The sequence below is a fragment of the Triturus cristatus genome, chromosome 5_2 (genome assembly GCF_964204655.1).
Source record: "Triturus cristatus chromosome 5_2, aTriCri1.1, whole genome shotgun sequence".
NCBI classification, from domain to species: domain Eukaryota; kingdom Metazoa; phylum Chordata; class Amphibia; order Caudata; family Salamandridae; genus Triturus; species Triturus cristatus.
The window spans coordinates 996,135,344-996,149,971 of record NC_140588.1 but is presented as its reverse complement, the minus strand read 5'-3'; the positions used below and the strand labels follow the sequence as shown (position 1 = coordinate 996,149,971).

Sequence of the window (14,628 nt, the reverse complement as noted above, 5' to 3'; positions counted from 1 at the left end):
CATGACAGACCTGTAGGCTTTCACTTTACTTGGGTCACTCAGGGTGGCACAATAAGTGCTGCAGCCCTAGTGCCCCTTTACTATCCCTGCCCTGGGTACCAAGGGTACCATATACTGGGGTCTAAGAAGGGTATTAAAGTACTTGTCAATTGGGTGTACCAATTCACATTTGTCATTTAAAAAAATGAATGAGCACAGACACTGAGGCCTGGTTAGCCGGTCCCAGTATATTTTAAGACCAAAACAACAGCATCTAGCAGATAAGTGGGGCAAAAAGTGTGGGGGCACTGCAACACAGTGCCCCCACCATTTTACGTCAGCGAGCAATCAAAAGATTGTAAATGAGAGTGACAACAAAATAACTAAAGGTAGGCTGTGGGCGAGTTGTAAGCCCACTGAACTGTAAACAATACGTCTTGCAGCACAGAGCATGCAGTCTGTAGGCGAGACCTAAAAATCGCAAAATATGAATTATATGAAAATAAGAATGGCCCAGCAGACCAAGCAGAGGAGATACTTATGGCAACATAATAATCTTTTGCACACCTTAATTTATAGAAAAGATACATTTATCTGTATGTTTCTACATTACTATATTTTTTTTAAACTCTGGCTTATATTATGCTGACTCTAATATCTCTTTGCAAAAAATATCGAGCTGCTTTTCTGGTGTGTTTAATTTTGTGCTAGAGGTTCTTTTTTAATTCCTCATATTTGCAAACATGCTATCTGTTTCATCTGAAAAAGCAATGCATCAAGTATTTAAGTGATTTGTGGGGAAAGTTGAAAGTGTGACCACGCATTAGTAGGAAAAAATAACTCCATGCAGTACATTTTAAGTTCCATCCCCATATGGTCCAATCATACATCATTTATTTTAGATTTAAATCTCTATTCTCCTAGAAAAAAACAGCCAGAGGTGGAAGCTAGACTAATCCCTTCTATATAAAGGAAGAATGTTATAAAAGCATTGAGAATACGATTTCAACTTTTTTTTCAAATGAGAAATTGTGTGAGGGGCATACAAGGCCACTTTAAGAGGGGATGTTATTTCTTACAAGCCCCTAGAAACAACAGGCGGAACAGAGAACCACTAACTAAGCAGGAGCCGCAGGTGCACTGAATAAGCAGATCAACCATGAACATTGCTGCTAGTGGAAAAAGGTTCTACAGAGTATTCCCTACTCCAGAATAACCAATATGTTCTCAGGTTAATGCTTTGGTTTTACTGTTATTTTTTGCAGCGCCGTGATATCCTTGCAGGATGAATGTCGCGCTTTACAAATACACCTAACAATAACAACAATAACAGAGCTAAAATTGTATTAGAAAATAAAATGATTAATGCAAAATGAGCAGGACAACAGCTGTATGAGGAAGGTGAGTACAGCGCGAAACTTCTGGCAGGGTCCTTGGAAGCCTGTGCCATATCAATCAGGTCACTAAGCTTCACAATGCCAAAGCCCTAATATCCCCTGGTGACCCAAAACAAATCAAACAGGCTTTCCAGAAGTACTTCGAAAACATGCATAGGGAAAGAGAGACATATCTTTGAATACTTAGATCACTGGACACTGCGAACGATACCCCCTGGTGAAGCTGAAGGATTAATTAAATAAATTACACAAGAAGTACTAATGGGGGTTATCAAGAATCTCCTACGGAGTAAGGCGGCGAGTGAAGACGGCTTCGTGTCTCAGCGGTGTTAGATAATAGACTTTTATGGAGGAGCTAAAGGCCCCTATGATGCAGCTTTTTAATCATATCCTATTGGGAGGCAAAATGCCTCCACCATTTTTAATAGGTAATGTAATCTGTTTCTTTAAACGGTGGAAGCATCCCGTTAATCTAAATTTGTTTCATCTAATACCCTTAGTTACTACGGGTTGTAACAATTTTGCGAAATGAATTGCTATGAGGCTGGCAACTGTAATATCCCAAATAGTTTATAGAGATCAAAATGGCTTTATGCCAGGCCACCAAGTTGCATGTTCTCCACCCAGGCTGCATTACAGCCATGCCCAGGCTCCCCTTCCCCATCTGAGAGCCGAACCACCGTGCTCAGACTAATTACATTGCTGCATTGCAGCGTTGTGATTGGCTTAGGGGAGCATATCCTGCTTCCTGTTTGAACAGAAGTCAGGAAGAGGAAGGAAGAGAGGCGGCAGTTGTCAGATAAGTAATTTTTTTAATTATTTTTTTCTCCCCTCACTCCCCCCACCCCACCCCACTGCTGATTTCCAGGAGCATCCCTGACTAAATACACTTGCTGTAAGACTTCTGTTGGAAAGAAACTGTTTTCTTTCTCAGATCTCATTATTTGATACAAACGCTTTCATCAGTTAGTTCAGGATTGTAATTAATTAACAAATTCACAGTACTTGTTTGTGCTCGCACAAACTTTCCACCTGAATTCCTGAATTTACAAATAACAAATAATCCTTTGCGCTATCTCATGCTCAATTTTGTGGCGCGCGATTTAGAACCCCAAATACAGCTCTCTTTTTCGTAACATCTCAATTACGTTTCCTTGTATAAAGACCATTTCGTGGTTTGAAAGCCGGCATGGAAATGTGTTGGGCAAAACAATTTGAAACGGAAACATTTATTTTTTGCCTTACCCATTGTAAACATAACACCCAGCCGATTTATTGATCTTATACATCGACTGCGTCTCAATGCATTTGCCAGGAGACTTCCGATAAAAAAATAATATATATATATGTTAGGCATTTAACAGATGCACAGTGTCAGGTGAAACTGTGCACCTTTATTTCTGTGTAGAACTAATCTTTCATTACTTATATGTTTAAATATTTTTGGTCTTCTCCTTTCACATACATTAAATGCACTCCGTGGCCACATTAGTAATCACTCTAGTAGACTGGGCAATTATACACAGAGCTTTAACATTTCAATGAATGCACAAAAACCCTTGTTTCAGTCTCGGCGTCACTGTAACATATGGTGATCTTGGGCACTTCACAATGTTTTTGGCTCATTCACTGTGAGACTTCAGAAACTGTTGACGCAAATGATAAGATCTCTTCACAGGAAAGAGGCCTCCATCCTTTAGCACAATTCTCAATAATTTACACTCAATCAGATGTATAGTGCTCTGAATAATATCTCTCCCTAACATAGGCAGCGTAACATATCTTCAAAACAAGTATCTTCACTTTGAAGATCAGCTACTGGGGCACAGAGGGCCACATAATCCACCATCTAGGAGCCAGCTGCCAGAAATGGCAATCTGAAACCTCTTCCCAGACTCTTCCTGAAGATTAGGAAGAAATCAGCCAATTTAACCTTTTCTGCCCTACTGGGAGCCAACTTTAAGAGTGGGCTATTGTTTGCCCAATGACAGGTATATTATACTCCAGCCTGTTTAAAGAAACATAACCCAGCTATCTTACCTAAAAAAACAAAATATGGGAGAGGAGGATTCAAAGCGCCAAATGATTTGGATGTGTAAAGGCTTACAAGAATTTTAGGAAAAGGGTTTGGACATATTAATGGGTAGCTCTAACAATCTGTGGTTAACATTTAAAGGGACAAGAAGAGGATGGTTTATTAAAATGTTGATCGTTGTCATGGGTAATTGGCAATCAGAAGACGTTCTCACATTTAATCAATGGATGTGTAAATTAGACATAGTGTATAAAAAACTTGAAAATATATTCTAAGTGGGTCGGTGCTGTGAACAAACTGAGTGAGACAAGGGCCTTTGTAGAAAATTGGTAGTAGATGCTACACTGCTATTTTGTTGCATTATTGTTTTGTGAAATCATTATTTTAAGCTATGAATTCGGAGTTTTAATGGCGTTCTTAACAAAGTATGACAATTTTCTTTTGACTGTAAAAAATGATAAGTTGTTAAAATGCCAGACAAATGTTTGTGTCTCTGAACCTAACCAATAACAAAAAATAAATTCCATCACTTTGATGTTCCATGACCTTATGAAGGAACTCGCCCTTCGGCCTCATTCCCCTGCATGGTCACAGAACTCTTCTCTGACTTCATTAGCCTAATAATGTACACAAGGGAGTTCTTGAACCCATATATGTATGCATTTTTATTAATAACTTTTTGGGAAACTATCAAGCTAGCGAAATAGCAGAAGTTAACGCTGTCTTCAGGCCAAACCTAAAACGTACACATTATTACGATAAACACAAGTCTTTCATCCTATTTTTCTGACTAAATAGTTGAAGCCAGCAGGTGGTAATGGAGCAGGAGGTACCACACTTAGTAGATCAGACAGCACCAGGCCTGGGTGAACGCTTCGTGCTTCCCGAGTAGTACCTCTTTGACGTACGCTGCTATAGGTTCTCCTATCTTCTTAGGTTTGCATTTCTCAGGAATTGGTGCTTCTTAGGCTACAGAACAGACCAATAGGAGGGTCGCGCTTGCTGTACGTCCCATGCAGTAGGGTTGTGGAGAAGGGAGATAAGATGATGGCCTCACAGCGATTATCTTTCCTGGTTCGGGCACCACACATCCCAACATTAGAAAGTCCAAATTGGGGTATGCTGGGCACGAAGCAGGAAAAGGCTGAATCTTCCCACTGTATTGTAATACATACAAATATAAGAAGAGGGAAGAGGTAAAATGCACTAAAATGACAATGATTAGGTTTCATAATGTATTGGAAAGTTTCATCTCAAAGAGAGACAAGAAGCACTAAAATTGAAATGTTATACTGATGAGTGTTGCAAGTTCCTCTTCAAGTTGTCGAACCGTACACTGTGTATATCAATGATGGGTTATTTCAGCCCCCCATGGCAGCCATCGGGCACATCTTCCTTCATGGCAACCACCTGCCTCTGCCCCAGCCATCCTCCCAGCATCCGAACTTCCCACAATCCATCCTACAGAGCCTAGAATGAACCAGAGTACACCACACTCTCTACAATGATGCTTTAGAGGACTGGACACATCTATACTATATGACCAGAGAAGTGAGGATTCCCAGTGTGTGTCTTCGTTGTGGTCTCTGGGGGACAGACGTCAGCCGGGGGAAGACTTCGGTCCAAGGGACGACACTAAACTTCGAGCTGTGAGAATTGTGAGCCCTGGTGGTGCTCGCCACACGCTTTGTTTTAACAGCTTTCCACCTGCACCGAGATGTTTGGTGGGACAATTCTCCCCTCCCGGCAGTTAAAGCCATCAGCGGTCTTCTGAGTTAAAACCTGCTTTGTAAAAGTTAAATACTTGATTAAAACAAGTGCCTGTTCTAGCACAGAACTGACTGCACGCCTAGCCATGGGACTGAAGGTGACTTACATTTCTATGTAATATTTAACCTGTCATTTTGAAAAACACTCGTGGAAATCAAGACCAGGTTTCAGTTACTGAATATTTCTCCGCAGTGTTGATTTTAAGGCCTACCTTCTTCCAGAAGAAGTACCCGCGTTAATACGAACTCCCTCGGCGCAGCAATGCATACTTCATAGCCACATAATATTCAAATACACGACTTTGGGGTCAGAAAGAAGGTCATGATCGGAAACACCGCTCCAGGGCTCCGGGCTCATTGATTTTTAAAAGAGAAACCACCGAAGCAAAGGAGGGATGTGGCTCAGTTGGTGGAATTTTTGCAGCTGACCTTTGCTGTGAACTGCAAGACACAGCTTCTTCCACCGGGACATTATCTACTTCCGGGGCATCTGGTGCTCGTGGTAAGCCATGGACGTGTGTTTGATCACTCATTCACTCATTCACTCTTAGATGGGCTTTAACAGCTCTAAAGTCTGAATTGTAGATAGTCGCAGAGCCTTTCTGAGGGTTTACGAGGTCTACTTTGGCCGAGGGTCCTCAGAGGGGCCCATACTCCCCGGGCCCTCTGCTTCTTGAGGGGCTCACGCCTGTGCCTCACAATCCGTAGACTGTGTAGCAAGCCTGCACTGTGCATTCACAACAGCTAACATGTCTACATTCCCCTGGTTGAGACAGATACTGTCGATGTCCTATTTTCTCTCTGCCTGAGAACATGTTTAATTTACAATCAGGTGCTTGTCACATGTGGGCCTGCCATGACGCCTCTTGCCCTGGGCCCGCATAAACGTCGGACACGGCTGCTCTGGTTCTGTCACAAAGTATCTACAAACAGCTCTAAAATGAGAAGTACTTTTGGTATCAGCGCTAAAGGTAGAACCAAAATTGTTGCTGGACTGAAATGGCAAAGCATGACCAGGAAGGCATTTGAAAGTGACTTTGGGTACGGTTAGGGAAAGACGACTAAATACTATTGTAGTGGCAGCTTCTGAAGCCACTGCAGATGAGAAACTGATTTGAAAGATTAATGGCACTAAATAGTAGTGATTAAGGTGGCTATTGACCCAAGCCCCCATCACTTTAACTCTGATGAAGGTAAGTGGACCATCTCTAAAGGCATTGTGCAGTTTCCTCATGCAGCAGGAGGATTACGCTGATCACTGCCCAATGGCTGCTCTCCTCGCTTAGGCACCTCCGACCTTCTCGAGAGTCCGAGAGACTGAAGGAGGGAAGTGAAGGAAGCTGTACGAGGAGGGTTAGCCATGCGCATCTATCCCAATATCTACCTCTCCATCTCAAGCTTCTGGACAAAAGCCACAACACCTCACTCTCCCAGCTTCAAGGCACTCATGGACAGCTGCACTTGTTAATGGTTCATCACATCCGTGCATCACTACACCTCTTCAAGATTAAGAGCCCCGTGTTCACAAGTGCATGGTAGCATAATGCAAGACACCGTCCGCCTGCAAGAAAACACCTTCTGGCTTCAAGAAAAGAGCATGGCCCCCCTGGGTCCTCGTGTGCCAGGATGCTGGGACAGATGGGGTAGTTTGTTCAAATAATCTAAACACAGCAGTGGATATCATTGCTCAACTTTTCGATTTTGTCATAATGAATCCTTTTACATTCAGTGTGGGGCAGAGATTCCGCATTACTCATTCCAAGACCGATATTACCTTGTTTGCTGCATCAACACTGCTGCTCTCCGGCTTATATCTGGTTTTGTCTTTTAAACATCTCACATGGGGGAAGTTGTGGCCATTGTTTTCAACTCACACTCATAATGTCCTCTTCTGATGAGATGATGGTTAACTATGCCGGAGAGAGACCATGTGACCTTGTTGCCTTCTCTCTTATTTGCATCTGCATTGCTGTCCTATTTCTGCTCCGCTTTCCATTTCAGGATCAACTGCCCTGCCCCAAGGTTTTCTTCTCCCTACTACTCTCTCTCTTGTGAGCTTATGTCGAAACTGCAGGGTCAAAACAAGGGAATGTGGTCATGACCCTGTAGATCAATATTAATTGTCCTTTGGGATGATACCACAATCACAGAAAGCAATCGCAGAGAGAAACAATTGTTGGGACCATCTAAGGCAGGGATCTCCAATGCTGGTCCTGGTGGGCCGGATACATGCCAGATTTTTAGCATAGCCACTTGTATATAAATGTAGTTATCTTAAAATTCTGGCACGGATCTGGCCCTCCAGGACCAACATTGGAAAACCCTGATCTAAAGGACAAAGAGGCAAACAATCACCCATAAGGGTCTCTAGGTGCTGGGGACCGTCAGGAAGATTAAGCAAACTATTGCCCAGAGTCACATGGTGCTGGGCTAATCTGCCTCCGGTGCCGGGGATCGAACCGTGATCCCCAGATTCCGGAGTCAGTCGCCCTGGCCGCGGCGCCACACCTCTTCCCATGAAAGGTATGATTTGGGAAGTGGATCTAACAATTAGGAATAGAGTCATGGTGTCATAAGCAAGGCCTTCTGGTAGAATTTAGTAAGAAGTAAATGGGTGGGTTGGTCAGAGACCATTATCAAAGTCATCATTACCAACCAGATTCTCAACATTACTTAGAAACCAGGAACAGACAGTATTGGAAACACGGAAATTAATCCCTATCTTCAACTTATCTTCACACACTTTAGATAAAGCTAGTATATCTCTTTTATCTAAAGGTTTGTCTTTTGTTCCTCATGCTCCTGCTAATAAATTTGAGTTATATCAAGACATTTATTCTTTTTTTTCGCAAAATCAGATTACACAAGTTCTTTGAAAATGAAGACATTATAAACAATCAAGGTATGATTAATAATATCGTATCACTACCTTCCACTTTCACTCCCACTTTAGAACAACTGGGACCGGAAGTGGAAATATTTGAAAAAGTAGTCCTAAATCGCCTTAACCAAACTCTTCACTTCATTCCGAAACCCTTATACAATTTAAATGGAGAAGAATTCATTTCATTACAATCACTAATTCAGAATCAGTCTTTAACACTTAAGAGTTGTGACAAAGGCGGAGGGATCGTAGTAGTCAATTCTGACAATTATGAACTTAAGATGCAAGTCATGCTCAATGACCCCATTTTCTATTCTAAAGTCAATTATAATCCTACTCTTAAAACAGTGCAAAAAATTCAACACCTTACCAACCAAGCGTTACATGCAGGTATTATTACCATAAAGGAACATGAATATCTGAATAATTCTAAACATAAAACTTCCTGTATCTATGGAGCCCCAAAAATACATAAAAATCAAGAGGACCCACAATACCGTCCTATAGTTTCCACCATTGGAACCCCCACAGAACCTGTGTCTAAATATATAGATAATATTTTAAGACCATTTATACCATTGACCAACTCTTATATTAAAGATACAGGCAAAATGATTTTAAAAGTAGAAAATCTCAAATTTAATCCTCAAACAGATATTTTGGTAACTCTAGACATAGAGTCACTTTATCGTAATATACCACAGAAAGAAGCGCTAAAGCAGTAAATTGGTTTATAGATACATTTAATATCCCCTGTTCAAAATCCTTTATATCAACAGGCCTACATCTGATTCTGACAGAAAACATCTTTGAATTCGGACAACAACTTTATCGCCAAATTAAAGGCGTTAGTATGGGTGCTTCAGTGGCTCCTTCTATAGCGAATTTATAAATGGCCCATTTTGAAAATAAATACATCTATAATGAGGTGGCACCATTTTCTGAGTCTGTTTCCCATTGGTCTAGCTATATAGATGACATTTCTTTTGTCTGGACTGATGGGGAACAGACCCTTCATGAATTCTTAGTATGGTTAAATTTAACAGATGTAAACCTTAAATTCACTGCTAATATTAGCACTGAAAAAGTTGAATTTTTGGACATAGTCATAAGACATAATTCAGGCATACTAGAAGTAGATTTGTCTGTTAAATCAACAGCCAGAAATACTTTGTTGCATTTTAATAGCAACCATCCATGTTGCCAGAAACAAAGTATCCCTTTCTCCCAATTCTTGAGAGTAAGACGTAATTGTACCAATCTTTCCGATTTTGACATTCAGGCTGTAACCATGAAAAAGAAATTTCATGCCAGAGGATACCCTCACCGGCTGGTGAGGGAGTCATATAAAAGAGCACGATTTTTTGATAGAGACTGTCCTCTTAACACAAACAAAAATAATAAAAATAACTCCAAACTGGTATGCATTACTAAGCATTCTACCTTAAACTCTACAGTCAAACAAATCATAAATTCAAATTGGCATCTTCTAAATAGTAATTCTGACCACAGAAAGAAAATTGCGAAACCATTATTTGCACATCGCCGCAATAGGAACATTAAAGACTTAATTGTACATTCTAGATTTGTCTCTAAAACAGTTGGACCTCCCTATGTACAAAAACTATTGATGCAATATACCCATCAAAGGAACAATAAGATGTTCTTCATGTAAATCATGCAACAATATATTGGAAGGAGAAAACATGATTTTGAACAATTTTAAGATAAAAACACAAGGACTGTTAAATGGGAGCGGCAGTTTCAGTCGATAACCTTTCAAGTATTTGCCCGGCGGTAATCGCCTCTTATACCACTCGATAATTTACCAATGAAAGAGGCAGGCGCCGGAGACTGGAAGGCAGGAAACAAAGTTTTATTCCGTCGGAGCAGAACACATCAGATCAGACAGCAAGGTATCGTCACGAGGTGCTCTAACTGCATCTCTGAGACCTGGTCTCTTATACACTGGTTTATTGCTTTATTACATATAGTACATTCTTGAGATTCCCTTGATGCCTGAAAGAACATCCCCTGAAGCCCCGGCTCAGATCCGATCCCACACATAGATACAGTAGAAGTTCCCACCCTACCCGCAGTGGGAGATGGCTATCGCGCAGCAGGGAATTCCGCTAATTCCCGGGGGTGTGTGCAACTGGCCGGGTCTCAGGGGGTAGGGGCTTTGATCTACTGTAATCCCTTTGATGTGGGGTGTTTCCCTTACAGTAGGGGCCGTAAACTAGGGGTGGGCGGAATTTGCGGAATTAACCTTCGCAAATTATCGCGAGAATGTTTAAAATTATCGCAAACAAGCAGAAATATCGCAAAGATGCGGAAGTTTTTTTCCGGCATGTTCGCGAGATTTTCTGCATGGTTGCGGGTCGCCAACTTACCCATGTGGTTGCTTGCGGGCGCGGCCATCTTGTTTTGAGTTGTTCTCGCGGTGCATGATCGCGAGAAGAAAGACGTGATCGCGCGACGCATGACGTCACTGCGGGCGCGAACTGTCGCGAGACAGCGCAAATGGCTAAAAACAATACAACATCTCATGGAGAACGCGACCGGATCAAGAAAACTTGTCGGCGAACGCAGGGATTCAGGTAAGGCGATCGCGCGCGCGCGAGAATGTATCATTTTACAGCGCGAGCAAGAAACAAATTATCGCCAAGCTGCGGAAACCGGAATTTTTGACATTTTCGCGCTCTCCGCGGAACGCAAAAATGTCAAATTATCGCAATTTCCGCGAACGGAACGAAATTTTTGCCCAGGCCTACCGTAAACTGCATCCGCAGGGCTAGGTGATGGCCTGGGACCAGTTCAGACAATGGGGCGCAGAGGAAGGGGGTTATCAAAGGAGAGGCATGACCATGTATGGGTTGTCGGTTGGAAGTGGTTCCGTAGCAGGGTCGCGCAGAAGGAGAGGGTTTATGGCCTGTATGAGAGAGCGGGGGTGGCCGGCGCGCGGGGGATGCTTGCAGCGCCAGGGGAAAGCGCTGGTGGTCGAGGGTGAGCGGGGAGAGAGTGGGGTGCCTAAAATGGCGGCCGTGCATTCGCTGTGCGTGGCGCTGGGGAGAGGCAAGATGGCGCAGATAATGTTCAGTTTGCACGCTAAATTTCCACAGGACTATGGAATTGTAAAACTCAGAATGTCATCTACCTACTCCTATGTCTGTGTAATCTAGATTATGTAGGCAAGACATCTAGGGCAATTCAAACACGATTAACAGAACATCGATCAGCCATCAGAACAGTAAAATTGACAGCACCCCTAGTAAAACATTACATAGATTTTTAACACAAACCAGACGATATTCGGTGGCGAATATTAGAAAAAATCAAATCATCAGATGAAAAAGGTGGACTACAAATCCGCAAAAAAAGAGAAGTCTATTGGATTTTTTCATTAAACACATTTAAATGTGGTTTGAACAATGATTTACCTTGGGAAAATGAAATTATTTAAATAGCACATACCCTTATAATTCATCTTTAGTTTAAAGTTGATACTAATATCTACATTGATAGCATGACAACATTAATATAGATTTGTCAGTTTTGTTGTCTAAACACAGAACAGATATATAGATGTAATAGATTACAATACGTTTTCCTAAATAAATAGCTTTTTCCCCAATAAACACATAGAAATATTACCCGCCACAATAATAGCTTTTCTCATCAGTTTTTAACATTGTATTCTATGTTCTACTTTTAAAAAAATGATTTGCTTAATAATTAGATGCCACATAAAGAAGGATTGCATATTAACAAGTACTTCGTAATCATTTTGATCTGAAATCATATACGTGACGGTTAAAATCTTTATTATATTTTTTACTTTTGCAAAATAATAAAGATAAGTCAAGCCTGCACCCGCCCACCTAGTCATAATACTATACGCGGACACATGCATCTCGTGACCATTTTTGAGACGAAGCTAGTCACGTAGCAGTCTAGTCTTTTTTCGGCATATTGAAAGTAACAACGCAAAGTTGAACTGCACATGCCCACGTACATGTAACACTATACAGATGCCTTACGCTCAACACGTGACTTGAGAGACCAATCAGAGGTCCCTATTTAACAAGGATCGCGCAATACTTCCGGGTTTACTGGGTGATATATGCGCCAGTACGAACCCGGGATTCCTACATGTTAGAAGTCAAGAACTCTAAAGGTATGGATTATAGAAACAAAATACTACATAGTTTCTTGACCGCTATGCGAATAAATATTTCAGTGGTCCTTTGCTTATGTTTTTATCATTAGATAAATACTTTTTAATAAACCCGATATGAAGATTCCAATAGTAACGTTTCCGAATATAAGTATCGATGCTTACTCTCTATTTTAAGGTAAGCCTCGCTACCGTGCTGTTCCATTATTTCTGAAATAGCTAGCTAAATTTTAACAAGAATAGAGCAATTGATAGACAACCCACGACAGCTAAAAATACCCTGCCAGATATATTTCATATATGGAGTATTTTTAGTAGACAAGTTAGGGCGATAGAAAGACTCCATGTTTATCTTCATAACATGTTAAGTCCCTCACATTTATTATTTATAGATTTTAAATAAATAAACAACATTTGATTGAGAAGTTTCTACCTTCGGTTCTTCTTTTATCAGCATTGATGCCTTTCTATTAAAAGTAGGTTACCATCATAAAAATCATAGAAATCAATTAAAGAATAGATCATAGAGTATCACAAAATAACTCTCTTTTTATGTAATATTGTATTTCCAACCTTTTTAGAGTGAGATTGTTCCTCTATATCCTGGGGTCGTCCACACTTTATTAGACCTAAGCTTCATATATTTTTAAAACAAGTAAGCACCAGAACATGTTTGTATATATCCTATCAGCACATTGGTGACTTATAAAGAAACAGATATAGACAAAGGCAATACTATGGGAATCTGGTCTATTCTATTTTGTCACTACTTACTTAGATTTCTACTTACTCTCATCTCCTCTATCTGTTTTTTCTCTTTTAAAAAAAAAACATTTTAATTAAATGCTGTCATTTGTAAATTATAATTGTATATTTAATAGTCATTAGCAGATTGTGACACAGCCCTATATTGATAATACAAAGAACATGAATGTAATTATCACAAGAATGAGTTCTAAATGTCCCTTTTAATCAATTTTTAGGGTTATTGGTGGCAATTCCTGACGAAGGCACTCACGGTGCCGAAACGCGCGTCGAAGAATTTATCTCTGCCACTTATTGTTGAAGAATTTATCTCTGCCACTTACTGTTTTTAACCACTACAGATATTCTGTGTAATATGAATTGAATAATGTTAGGAATTTGATGTAACTTTTTATGTATTTGCTTTTGATTAAATATTATTGTTTTTTATTATTCATTCTTTGAACTCATTTCTTGCATTATATTGTACTTACGTGAATTTAGGTTGCCTGGGAACTATACCTTTCATTGTGGATTGGAAGTAGATACACAGAACTATTTAACAAAGTGAGGATACATTAAGTGACTATGAAAATGTTGTCTGACTATGCAGGATATTATCACTCAAGATAGGTCTTTAGGTCTGTGTCAAATTTATTTCCACATGCCTAACTTAAATAAAGTGTGAAGACAACTCTGGCACTTCAAAAGTGAAAAACATTAGTAAAAACCTGTAAATTGGTACTACAGAAAGGTACTTCATCTACACCACACAAAAAATTACTGTTAACAGGCACAATATCTAAAAATACATTTAAAAAAACAAATCAATGATATGATCATCTCATTCCCACATTAGATAGTCGTTTTATACATATCGTTTCTTTTATAACATAACTTACCATTGTGGCAGATGGGCAGACAAAATTATTCATTTAATCACCTGTAAACACAGAAATAAATACTGTAAGAATCAATAAGCTAGTACCACTTAAAAGAAACAACTAAGAAACATCTAAATATAAAAAAAGGAACACACAAATATACAACGCTTATTTATAAAATAAAAAAGTCCATAGAAAACGTATCTAGTTTAAATAATATTGCACATTTTAGAAAAGGACTGTTAATACTTCTCTAAGTACGTTTCAATTCAACCGAAAAGTTAAACAGGATCTATATTACGAACATAGCATTAAATTCATGAAGTCAAAAACATCTGTTAATTGTATTGAAAACGAAAGCGTATCTTTAAATTACAGATTCAAATCATCATATTCTAATGAGGCCAATAATGCACAGCTATCAAGCCCTAGAAAGAAAGGCTGCATCAAAATAAGCACGAGCCAAACCAAATTTTCCTTTTGGCAGTTCCAGAAAAATAAATTCCCAATTTCAATATACTACACAGACTTTCCAAAGTACTTAATTAATTATGTATTTCAAGTAATTATGAGGAAAAATACAAAAACAAGATGACAAATATCTCTGTCTGATATTTCTTTGCTCAAATAAGGTGTTTGTTTACTAAAGTAAACCATGTTTCTCACACACACATTTTTTATCACAGAAATATTATTCATAATTCATGTTTGAAATCACATTAAAGTTCAAAATTAACTTTTCGGTATATGCAAATTTTC

General features: G+C 39.7%; 1 protein-coding gene across 1 annotated transcript in view; it reads right to left on the bottom strand.

Annotated features, from left to right (window-relative positions):
• Positions 1-13,931, bottom strand: part of LOC146829558 (actin-binding protein WASF3-like) — a 415,127-nt gene extending 401,196 nt beyond the window's left edge. Inside the window, exon 1 of the mRNA XM_085608254.1 lies at positions 13,888-13,931. The gene's annotated coding sequence lies outside the window, so the exon portion shown is untranslated. The remainder of the gene's footprint in view (positions 1-13,887) is intronic.
• Positions 13,932-14,628: the final 697 nt, after the last annotated feature.